At 38.3% G+C, this 12652-nt stretch overlaps 1 long non-coding RNA gene across 2 annotated transcripts in view; it reads right to left on the bottom strand.

Moving 5' to 3' along the window:
• LOC125620460 overlaps positions 1-11284 on the bottom strand; it is a 184684-nt gene extending 173400 nt beyond the window's left edge. The window contains exon 1 of one of the 2 annotated variants that reach the window (XR_007352151.1): positions 10871-11284. This is a non-coding gene — a long non-coding RNA (uncharacterized LOC125620460). The remainder of the gene's footprint in view (positions 1-10870) is intronic. The other variant, XR_007352152.1, reaches the window with a different exon arrangement.
• Positions 11285-12652: the final 1368 nt, after the last annotated feature.

Here is a 12652-nt window from a genome sequence, read left to right as displayed (position 1 = left end):
AAACTAAAAATTTTTTTCTCAGCAAGAGAAACAATAAGAGAGGTAAATAGGGAGCCTACATCCTGGGAACAAATTTTTACCCCTCACACTTCAGATAGAGCCCTAATATCCAGAATATACAAAGAACTCAAAAAATTAAACAATAAGATAACAAATAACCCAATCAACAAATGGGCCAAGGACCTGAACAGACACTTCACAGAGGGGGACATACAATCAATCAACAAGTACATGAAAAAATGCTCACCATCTCTAGCAGTCAGAGAAATGCAAATCAAAACCACTCTAAGATACCATCTCACTCCAGTAAGATTGGCAGCCATTATGAAGTCAAACAACAACAAGTGCTGGCGAGGATGTGGGGAAAAGGGTACTCTTGTACATTGCTGGTGGGACTGCAAACTGGTGTGGCCAATTTGGAAAGCAGTATGGAGATTCCTAGGAAAGCTGGGAATGGATCCACCATTTGACCCAGCTATCGCCCTTCTCAGACTATTCCCTGAGGATCTTAAAAGAGTGTACTATAGGGATACTGCCACATCAATGATCATAGAGGCACAATTCACAATAGCTAGACTGTGGAACCAACCTAGATGCCCTTCAATAGATGAATGGATAAAAAAAAAGTGGCATCTATACACAATGCAGTATTACGCAGCACTAAAAAATGACAAAATCATAGAATTTGCAGGGAAATGGATGGCATTAGAGCAGATTATGCTAAGCGAAGCTAGCCAATCCTTAAAAAACAAATGCCAAATGTCTTCTTTGATATAAAGAGAGCAACTAAGAACAGAACAGGGAGGAAGAGCATGAGGAAAAGATTAACATTAAACAAAGACGAGTAGGGGGAGAGAAAGGGAGAGAGACGGGAAAGCATATGGAAATGGTAGGAGACCCTCAATGTTACACAAAATTACACATAAGAGGTTGTGAGGGGAAAGGGGGGGGAACAAGGGAGAGAATTGAACAACATCAGATGAGGTAGAGAGGGAAGATGGGAGGGGAGGGGAGGGGGGATAGTAGGGGGATAGAAAAGGTAGCAGAATACAACAGTCACTAATATGCCATTATGTAAAAATGTGAGTGTGTAACCGATGTGATTCTGCAATTTGTATTTGGGGTAAAAATGGGAGTTCATATCCCAATTGAATCAAATGTATGAAAGATGATATATCATGAGCTTTGTAATGTTTTAAACAACCAATAAAAAAAAAAGAAAAAGAAAAAAATAAATAAATAAATCTCCAAATACAAATCAACATTATTTGCAAAATCTTTTGGGGATAAAACCCAAAATGTGTTATACTTTTAATTGCTGAATATAAAAAAATATGTATTTCAATTTACAGCACGCTACCACTGTGCCTACCCTTGGGCAGCATTATTGCATCCAGGGCCATGAGAGTGATGCCCCTGGGGTCCAACTGCATGGCTGTGTTCAGTGGTACTTACCTCTGGAAAATGCATTCTCTCCCAAGAGTAAACACTCAGTATTTGTTGACCATATAGTAGTTTCCATAGCAGCATGTTCCATTTAATATGAGTGGGATATTAGAAAACTCAGATGCCACAATTTCTAATATAGGTTGAATATACCTTATATGAAAACTTAGAACCAAAAAGTGTTTCAGATTTTTTTTTTTTTTTTAGATTTTGGAATATTTACATATGCACAAAGAGATATCTTGGGGAGGGGACCCAAGTCTATGAAATCCATTTGTGTTTCAGATTCACCTTGTATGCAAAGCCAGAAAGTAAATTTGCATATGTTTAGAGCACCACATTTTGACTTCAACTCATCACCTGAGGTCAGGTATAGAATTTTCCACTTGTGACATTTCAGATGTTGGATTTTCATATTAGAGATGTTCAACCTGTAATAAAGTACAGAGTAGCTATTTGGCAATCTTTGCATTCATTTGTTCAGGACAGATTGCCAAACTAGACTTATAATTCAAATCTACAATGTGATCATGTTAGCAAACCTGCCCCATTTGCTCATTGCATAGTATTCCAATCACTGAAACAACTTTTGCAAAAGATCGTTTTAAATCCAGAAGGCAGGGGCTGGGGATGTGGCTCAAGTGGTAGCGTGCTCTCCTGGCATGCATGCGGCCCGGGTTCGATCCTCAGCACTACATACAAACAAAGATGTTGTGTCTGCCGAAAACTGAAAAATAAATATAAAAATAAATAAATAAATCCAGAAGGCAGTCAAGAGTGAAGGGGGAGAACCTCGTCTCAACTCTTTCTTCCTGAGAGTAGAGTTAGGGTACTTTATGGAATAATGAGACAGAATGATGCAAAACATAAGGAAAGATTAATCAGTTGTCTGCAGATGCACAGTTAATCTTCATGACACTTCATGCAACGTATGTTCAGAAAATGGCAATGTTAACATGATCTCAGGGTGTAGTTCTCAGCCTCCTGACATCAGAAAGCCACCCACTGGACACCTGTGTGGGCCCAGGAGTCTGTGTTCCACAAAAATAGCCTTTGAGTCCCTGAAAAGTAACCTAGGCAATCATACCATCATAACCCATGCATCAGGCGTGTCATCTTCAGCAAAGCTAGGAAGGCTAATAACAATAACTCAGCTGTTACTTCCAAAATAAGTGATTTTTAGAGCCAACTAAAAGCAAGTAACTAAGGGACAGCACAGGGGCTCAGAATCAGAGAAGTAGAAAGCAAAAAGGGTTATTTTGTATAAACCAGACTAGGCCAGCTGTGTTTGTTGGCTGGTAATTATCAAAGATAGGATTCTGTCTTCTCAAGAAGCCTTGGGGCCTGAGGTCTTATTAATATTTGATGGTTGCATCCTGAGAATGGCTCTCAGGTCCTAGAAAGATGCTTCTGAGCTACAAAAGATACATATTTACAACTGTAATCCCTTCTTTCAGTAAATGCCCAGCAGATGATTGTGGTCCATCAAATAAGGGCTCAGTTTTATTAGCAGACATTGACTTTAAGCAAATACAATGAGTACCAAAATCTTGCTTTGTTCTTGGAGAAAGGCCTAATAAACACTTCAATATCTAACACAAAATAAAGCTTTCTATAAGTGCTTGGTTGCTAAGAAAATGTCACCACAGATTTCTCTCCTTTTCCAACAATGGTGTACTATTATCAATAATGTTATTTTTTTATTATTATTATCATCATTCACTGGAAGAAACTGAAATTTGGAGCAATTAAGCACCTTGACCAGATCACAGCAGTGGTGGAAGCAAACCTGAAATCCATACCTGCTATTTCTAAGACTTAAGCATGTGGCGCCATGGAGGTCAAGTTCCATTTGAGCCACTCTTTAATTCATTCCTACATCCTGCTGTCCTGTTGCTCAAATATAAAAACATAACAAAAAGATAATTAGGTAACTTGAAAATAATTGTGATAAAGAAAACTGCCCAAAATAAAGACATGCAAGTCACTTTTTTTCTACTGATTTGAAAGTTTATGAAAACGAATGACATGGAGCAAAGCGCCTATGAGCTGGCCTTTTCGTGAAGAATCTTTCTCATGCTCAGTGATTGGTAACAGTCTGGGAGGAAATAGGACAGAAGTGGAAGCACTCTGTAAAGTCCAAAATTATTCCAAAGATAAGTTTTTAAAATTTTTTAAAATTATTCCAAAAACCTAGTGTTAGCCCTCGGACCTCCGCCCATCATTCACCTGCTTAGTTCCCTCCTGACCCCCATGGCCTTCCCTGAAGAGGGTTAGACTAGATAGGGGCTTGAGAGCAGGAAGCCAAAAGCAGTCACAGGGCCAAGACCTGGGTTCCATCAGGGTGGTGTTCAGGACAAGAAGCAGCCAAGGGAGAGTCGAGTACCTTACCACAGAGCGCCTCTCTAGGTTGCCTCTTTTCTAAGCTGTTATACAGTGACCCTGCCATCACCACCCTTTTTAGTTTTAGAGCTCACTCTCTAGATTTATTTCCTTCCATCCCTGGGCCCAAACATGTTTTCCAAAATAATTTGCAGGAAGTCCAGCTCTGTCTGCCCCTCTCCTGTTCCCACAAACTCTTTCCCTCTGTCTTCCTGAACCCCAGCCCCAGAGCCACTTTCCTCTGCCCCGGCCTCTCCCTGAACTGTCACTTCTTCTCTCCTGGTTTTCGCCACCCTTCACACATGATTTTCATTGCTCTAATACTTACTTCAGTTAAAAAGAAAGAGGCAGCAAAGCTTATTTTTTTAATGTTAGCTTAGTAATAATTCTATAGTATTGTATTATTATTTGATATCATTTTATTATTATTACTGTATTATTGTATTGTATCTATAGTGTGATATATATCATAAGATACGATAAAATGAATTATGTGCAAATAACTGATGTTAGAGAAACATTGAACTGATTTTTCAAGGTCCTTTACTTTGGGAATGAAAAAAAAAAAAAAAAAACTGAAATCCAGTGATATCACATGAGTTACTCAGAGTCCCACAGCTGACTTGTACCAGAGCCTGAGCTATCCTTAGCATTTTTTGCAGCATGTCCCTAAAAGCAGAGACAGATTCAGATTAGCTGTGGTAATTCAACACAAAGAGACATAGCCTGCCTGTGAGAAGTCGGCCCAATTTTCCCATCCATTTGATATAATTTCATGTCCCTTTGCTTAAAAACCTCTCAGACTACTCTTCTATTCCCCCATTTGAAAATCACAGCCTCAAATTGAGAATAAACATCAGTTAAGATTTGGAAAAAGAGATGTCATTAGCAAAGTATGATCCTACAATACTATTAGTGTCTTTTGAGTTTATTAGCATATCTCCCACCCCCTCTCCAGACTCAGAAAGGTACTATATCTGTTTTCTTTTATTGATAGGACGGAAATGAGAAAGATTTGGGAATTATTCAACATGCTGAATAACAGCATTTAAATTTTTACAGGTACCTCCAAATACTGGGATCATTATTTGGTAAGAATTAATTCTATTTTCTAAGAAAGAAAGTAAAGATAAAAAAAAAAAAAGACCAGATGCCTAATACTAGACTGAGGTTTCGTCACTGTGTAAACAAGGTCAGCTCCTCTCTGGTTTCCTTAAGGCTGCATTAACTGCTTGAACAATACAGTGAGTCCTTCCAGGTTTCATTCTGCAGCACAGAACTACTCAGCAATGTTCTATGGAAGAATGAAGTAAAAGTTCATGTCTTTACCATATCTTCTATTTTGGGATTGGAATTTGTCTAACAAACCTGCAAAAATTAACAACCGAGAGGAGAGGAGAGTTGGAACAGTGTCAGGAAGGCACAAGAGACCTGAAAGTTGAAGACATGGGCTCTTTCCATAGCCAATACCAAAAAAAATTCCAAAGGCGATCGAAGGGGAAAATTCACCAGCATATTCACAGCAAGATGCAATGGACTGATTTCATAGCCTTTCCTCCTAATCTTTTTCAATAAAACTCTACCCTCAAGATAAAGCTGGGACACGGCTGTTCCACCACCCACTCAATCACTTAGTAACCTTAGGCAAGTCAATCAGGCTATCTGCACTGCAGCCCCCTCAACCTGTAAAATAAGGTTGAACTAATATGACCTATTGTTAGTATGAGAATTCATGCAGTAATGCATCTAAAGCATTCATATATACACCTGGCATACCGTAACAGCTCAGAAGGGGACAGCCATTGATTTTATTATGATGTGTCGCCATGACAGTATTGCCGGAAAATAGCTTGAAGTTTATTAAGGTCAGCTTACATCTGGCCATAGACAAAGGAAACAGTATAAAGTTGGTAATAAAAGAGGTGATATTCCTCTTTATTTAGGATTTCACTAAAGAATGACTCTGGATTTACAAATAGTAACCAAAGTCAGAGGGTATGTTACATATTTTTTTTTCACAAAATCCAATCAGTACTCATAAGAATGGGCCCTCTTGTTGATCTAAGTAGATTAAGGTTGCCAAATTCAGCAGGTTAAAATACAAGAGATACAAATAAATTTGAAATTCAGATAAACAATGATTTTTATACAGGTGCTCTATAAAATATTTAAAACATATCTGTACTAAAAAAATTATTTGTTCAAATTTAATTGAGCAACTTTCATTTTATCCAGGAGCCCTAATGAATACCTGAACTCCATAAATCAAGAGAATCTGAACCATGCATCTATAGCAACAATGAAAGACCACCAGTGTGGAACTGGGAGTTTAGGAGAATATTTAAAGGAAATGAAAAAGCAATATCTACTTTCCTGGCTTGAGCAGGTTTCTTTTCCTTGCAATGAAAAAGGCTTGACTACCAAAACATTTGTTTGTTTCAGTTTTCCTACCTTAAAAGATAGAGGAGTAATATACTGCTGTGAAGAGAAAATAGAAACTAAGTATGAAAGTACTTTGTAGATTTTTACCTGGTGCTTCAAGGTAAAAATGCAAGATTGACTACATGATCCCTTAGAAACCTTGATAAAATAGTAGGAAAGGGATTATTAAGGCATAACCCAAAAGGTACAGAACATAGAACCCTAATGCACAGAGGGCGACACCAGCAACAACCTTTTAGGAGCCAGGTAGGTGTATGAAGCTGTCTTAGACCTTCTAGACCAGACCAGCTAAAAACCATCAAATGGCCTTAGTCAACGAGAGCTAGAGAAGAAAAGTCCCCCAGTTAAGCCTTATTAAAATCCTTCATGAAGAAAATGATGAGAAATAATAAAATGTAAGTTGTTTTAAACCATTAATTTTGAGTAATTTATTAAACAATCCTGGAATGTATATTAGAATGGAGAATGGGATTGGTGTCATTAGGACAGTGGGCTCTTGGAGACACAGGTTGGAGTTCTTTTCTAACTAATCAAACTAGAGAAGGGTTCACCAGAATGGTGGCATTTTAGCCGGTCTTAAAAGTTTAATAGAAAACAAGAAGAGCTTCAGATAGTGTATAACATAAGCTTAAGGAACTCCTCTCTTTCAGAGGGCATTTGAAAGTCCAAATTACTGGTACGCATGTCCCCCCCCCCCAAATTATGAGGAGACACGAGAATAAACTGAGAGGTGAAATACTAGGCAGTCATGGAAAAGAAGCATGACTACATCAAAAATATTAACTTCAATTCTAAAAGAAGAATATGAAAAATACCACATTTCACAATACCTTTCAAATATACTTGCTACCTACTGAAAGTTTTCCTTGCCAGTGAAAACAGTTACTCTGAAATATTAATATGGGTATTATTGCTTTTCCTTTCTATGGACCACACATTAGAAAAAAAAATCTTTCTGTTGGAACTGATAGAATGCCAACTGAAACCAGCTTAAGCAATGGGAGAACTTTATTGATTTACAAAATTGACCTTCTCTAAGAATTCAAATAATACTTTCATTCTCTCTCCTTCCCGTGTGTGTTGTCTGTTTTGTCTCATTCTTTCCTATCGTTCAGAGGCCATGGAGCAGGCCATGACTTCAGACAGGACTAAGATGTCCTCACTTAGTAAACCAGAGTGAAGACAAAGTTTCTCTTCCCAGCTCTGCTTACTAACTAGTACCTAAAATCCCAGGAGGTCTCGGATTAGCCAGCTTGCTCACATGCCCATCCTTAATCTAACCATTGTCATCAGTTGACAGGGTAACATGATTTACCAATGCTCCAAAATGTGCACTCACACCGTCAGCTGTCTCAGCCAAACCACTTGTAATTAAGAAATGACAGATGGTTCCTACAAAAGGTTGGGACACAATGTTATAAATCAGAAACAGAGTGAAAGTATTCTTTTTTACTTTAAAAAAAAAAATAAGATTTCTAGCCTATGTAGATAATGACTGACTTTGCAGAATTAGTTTGAACAATGAAACTTCACAGTTCTAAGGGCTGCATAACTATTCATTCCCACTGCCTTTGTTCCCCATTTCACCTCACTCTAGGCTAATCAACTCTAGACTTAAGAAATCATGACCCTGGAGGAGTTTAGCAATTTGCCTATTGCACAGGTCAATGAATCGTCCTAGCAACACAGCTCACCATTTCTGCATTCCTGACATGTGTAGCAAAGGAAAACATTCAAGCAAGGATACGTACCTCTTGAGAATGCAAAATAAAAATATAGACAAGAAAAATAATGCAGAAAAGGGATAAATTTTCCACTCCTGCACAGCAGATTTTATTTCCAAACATCTCATTTCCCTCCCCAAAACTGCAGTGCAGATTTTGCAAACATGATGGGTTATATAAGTAGGATTATGTACACTTCATGCAAACTCTGAAACCAGCTGTCCATCCGCCTTTACTTCTCAAATAGGAAAAGGGATTACTACCCAGCTCCAGCATGATACTGGATAGATATTGATAAATTATGACTGTCTCATTTCAAGTTAGGAAGAAGAAAATATGTTTGAAATTTTTTATTCAGCTAGATTCTCTTAAGAACGGCAATGGCATTTCAATTATGTGATTATGATTTTATAGTTACGTGTTCAGTGTGTATACCAGGGTTCCACACAATATATTTAAGTGTTATGGGGTTGTTTTACCCCGAAATCTAAATGTTGAAGTCTTAACTCCCCCACCTCAGAATGTGACCATATCTGGAGTTAGGGCCCAGTTAAAATGATGATACTAAGGTTTGCCTCTGATCTAATATGACTGTGTCCTTATAAAAAGGGGAAATTTAGAGACAGACACCTAAAGAGAGAAAATGCTATGTGAAGATGAGGGAAGAGAGCTGAGTGATGATTTTTCAAGTCAAGCAACACCAAAGATCATCAAAAACACCCAAGGTAGGCTAGGGGCCTGGAACAGATTCTCTCTTACAGCCTTCTGAAGGAACCAGGACTGCCCAGAGTTCTGGCATCCAGAAATGAGAGATGGCAAATTTCTGCTGTCTGAGCCTTCCAGTTGGTGATACCAGCCATAGAAAACTAATCCATTAAGCAAGAAATGTATCAAAAAATAAAGAGAAAACATATCACCTCCAAGAACAAATCTAATCTTTTATTATTGCATTCACCACAATCAAGAGTTTAGTCTGTTCTCCCCAGAGCAAATAAAAATCATAAATTGAGGAAATTGTCTTCATAACACAGACCCCAAATTCTCCTATTTTATTCAGAAAAAGTAGGCTCCTTCCTGACCCCTAAATTATTCGGATAACAGTTTCATCTCACTGTGGCTGGTCATTGTGAAGCAAATATGAAGCTGCTGATGTCAAGCCAGCTGGTTTAGATGATCTTTGACCCCCAAAAGTCTTAGAAACTCCATTTCTCTCTTTTCATTGGTTCCTAAGAGAAGAGACCTTAAGAAGCCTGTGCTTTTTTCTCTCCTAATCTATGACTGTATACTAAAGAAGATGGCCCTACTTTCAGGGTCTGACAATCCTCCCTTTCAGTTCTACATAGGTTCAGGTTTCTTCTTGTGCACATGATTAGGCGAGGAATGAAGATAGTGCTGAGGGCTGGGGATGTGGCTCAAGCGGTAGCGCACTCGCCTGGCATGCCTGTGGCCCGGGTTCGAGCCTCAGCACCACATACAAACAAAGATGTTGTGTCCGCCGAAAACTAAAAAATAAATATTAAAAAAAAAGATAGTGCTGAAAGCCACTTTCCAATGCAATAGTCTGTTTATCAGATGAGGGTCAGGATATCATATCCACCTAGAAGATAAGGTTTCGGACTTTTTCTGTTTCAAGTGCAGTAACATCCCAACTAGCCAAGAAAAAGAGATAGCTTAGTAAGAAGTTTGTAAATCTAATATCCCCAATCCCATGTCTCCAACCAGTGTCTTTTATAGGTCAGTTTTGGCAGAGTTATATGGTTCCTAGCTACCTACTCATTGGTCAATCTGAGCATGAAATTCAGTTTTTTCTCCAATGAGTAACAAGAAGTAATTTGAAGATAGCTATCAGCTGACTCTCAGATAACCTGGGAAGCCAGGAACTGTAAAGCAAGCAGGGTTAGTATTATTATATCATTTGAGAAACAAGGGTTCTAGGAAGAGCATGTCATCTTGTTCTTGTCTTTGTTATCTTTTTTATTAGAAAAGATGGCTGTTTACCCAATTTCAGAAGCCCACTCAGGAATGCAGAGCTTGGTAGATGTAGGAGCCTATGCACTCGAAATGGCAAATGCCAAGTTGTATTATGCAAGAAGATGGTGAACATTTGGGAAAGACTTTGAGGTACATATGTTTTAAGCAGAAATAAAACTGCAAAGTCTCAAGGAATCTCTTCAATTTCAGCACTTTCTATATTCTCAAACCTGCCCAATCCAACCACCTGACACTCCTTTCATGTTAAGACTGGTTATTGCCTCTCTGCATGCACCATTCCTTTGGAATCTGACCCTTCATGCTATCTCTTGGTTTGGAAAGGCATTTCACATAAATTGTTGTGTTCATACCAACTCCCACTCCTAACGAGGCTCTACCCCTGGAAATGAAGGTCATCTCTGCCTCATTCCTAGAACCCAGTACCTGTCCCTGACTGGATGAGTCAAAGTCTTTATTGCTCTTAAATTTTCTGTATTTTAGGAAAGATATGTGATTTTTATCCAAAATGTCATTTCTTATTAATTCACAGAGGCTACTTCAGCTGTGTTAAGAAAGACTCTTGAGATCTTGTTGGGAAAGGATAGCACAGCAATAAACATCACCTACCACTGTCACTGGAGAAAGAAACAGAAGAATGCCAACTCTCTTCTGTACCACCAAATCCTGTACTTTTTAAGTCATTTCGTCAAACACACACGCATCATTTTAAGAGTGATTTTAGTTATGTCTCCTTACATCTGGCAGTTGCCATGTGATCGAGTCAGTTTTATCCTTATAGTAAGTGCCTGGTATTGCTCAGACACTGAAAATGAGATTAGCAGATTTACATCGCAACAAGACAAGAATAACCTGACAAATTATAAAACATTAATACATACACTTACATGTCTTAACCAGACTGCCTCCAAAGGTCCTGAATAAAGACTGAGATATTTTGATGAACTGGAAAGGGAAAGTAGAAGGCATAAAGCATGGGTCTGTAGGGTCGAGCCTAGTGGAATGGGCAGTCGTCTGATGGGCAGACCCGACTTAGAGAATCCAAGGAGATCCTGAAAAAAAGAAAGGCACTTAGAAAGGAAAAGACACCAAAATCAAATCTTATTTCAGGGCTTCTGAGAGTAGATGCTGACTATAGGGAACATCTTGTGAATGAGATGGTGTTAGATTCTGTCCCAAAATGGGTAGCCCTGGAACTGAAATTCAGAAAGAGAAAAATCACATGAATTGAAGCTTCCGTGGTCTATCTTTAAACAGAATTTGGAGGAGGGGGGGGGCATCTATTTAAAACAAGCATTTAGAAAAGCATCCTTTTCCTGGCATCATTATTATATGCCTCATGTTGGCAGGAAGACTTCATTTCCAGTGATATTTTCCAATTGTTAAAATAAAAAAAGTTCCTGCCACTTTCTTTGCAATCCATAATTTTATATTTTTAATTTAGATAACTCAAGTGTCTCAAAGCAGAAATAAGCTGCATATTCATGAGCCCTGATTTGTTGTAATCATTATATCTGAGGCTGTGCCTCAGTGAAGACTCCAAGTTTTTAAATACTATTCTCAGGCAATTACATCAGTGGGCTTGGAGCTGAGGCTGTCGGGGGACCCCACTTCTTTATTCTATCTTTGAAGGACTCTGTTGGTCTGTCTGGGGTCAACTTTCCTTGCTCCTAAACAGGGCTGATAATTAGTTGCTTCAACACTGACAGGAGGGACATATTAACTAGAGAACTGTTCACCTAATCAGTTAGCCTTAGGTCATAAATAACGAAGTGAAAATCAAAGGAAAAAAAGGGAGATATTAAAATAGGCTGAGCAAAATATAAAGAATTTGACAATGTGTACCACCAATGTCTTGTGTATGTGACAATTGTGGATGCAGGAATTTTAAAAAGTAAAACAGAGACAAAGGGCAAGAAATAAAAGGAATGAATTAAAAAGACATCTAGAAATCATGTACCTTCCTGTCTAGAACTTGGTTTCTCTTTAGAAACAGCCCAGGTGTTTTGAGTCTAAGTAAAGGGAATTTGAATGTCAACTCTGCTATTTACCAGCCCTAAGAACAAGTTCCTTCACCTCTTGATGTTTTGCTTTCTTCATCGGGATTGATACCTCATCTGTAAAAGGGGACAATCATACCTCCCTCTGAAGAACTGCTGGTAGACTTGAGTGAGATGGAAGTAAATTCCCTAGCATCAATAGTACAGCATTGTCAGCACAGCACAAAATATACACTCAGCAAATGTCGAGATCTTGCCCTGCTTGATTTTATTTTTTTCCCTTTCTGGCCAAATAATTTTTTTTTTGTTGTTTTTAAAGACATCACAGCTCCTCCTTAGCAACTATTCCAAATAATAACAAGGATCCCATTTTAGGTAGTTCTTCCACAAAGATTATACCAGAAGAGATCTCTAGGAGTCATCTATTGATTTGTCTGCAATTGGGTTTTCCTTAGATATCACGGAAGGAGTACAAACCAGGCTGCATAGTCCAACTTTATCACTTACCAGAGAGATGACACTGGGATCTCTGACCCTCACTTACTTCATCTGTATAATGGGGGTAAAGTAATACCTACATCATACCATACTTTATAGAATTAAAAGAGAGAAATTACATAATGTGTTTACCACCATTGTTGGACAGAGTACCAGATCAACAAATGATAT

The sequence above is a fragment of the Marmota marmota genome, unplaced genomic scaffold (genome assembly GCF_001458135.2).
Source record: "Marmota marmota marmota unplaced genomic scaffold, marMar, whole genome shotgun sequence".
Taxonomy (NCBI): Eukaryota; Metazoa; Chordata; class Mammalia; order Rodentia; family Sciuridae; genus Marmota; species Marmota marmota.
This window is presented reverse-complemented; position numbering and strand designations above follow the sequence as displayed.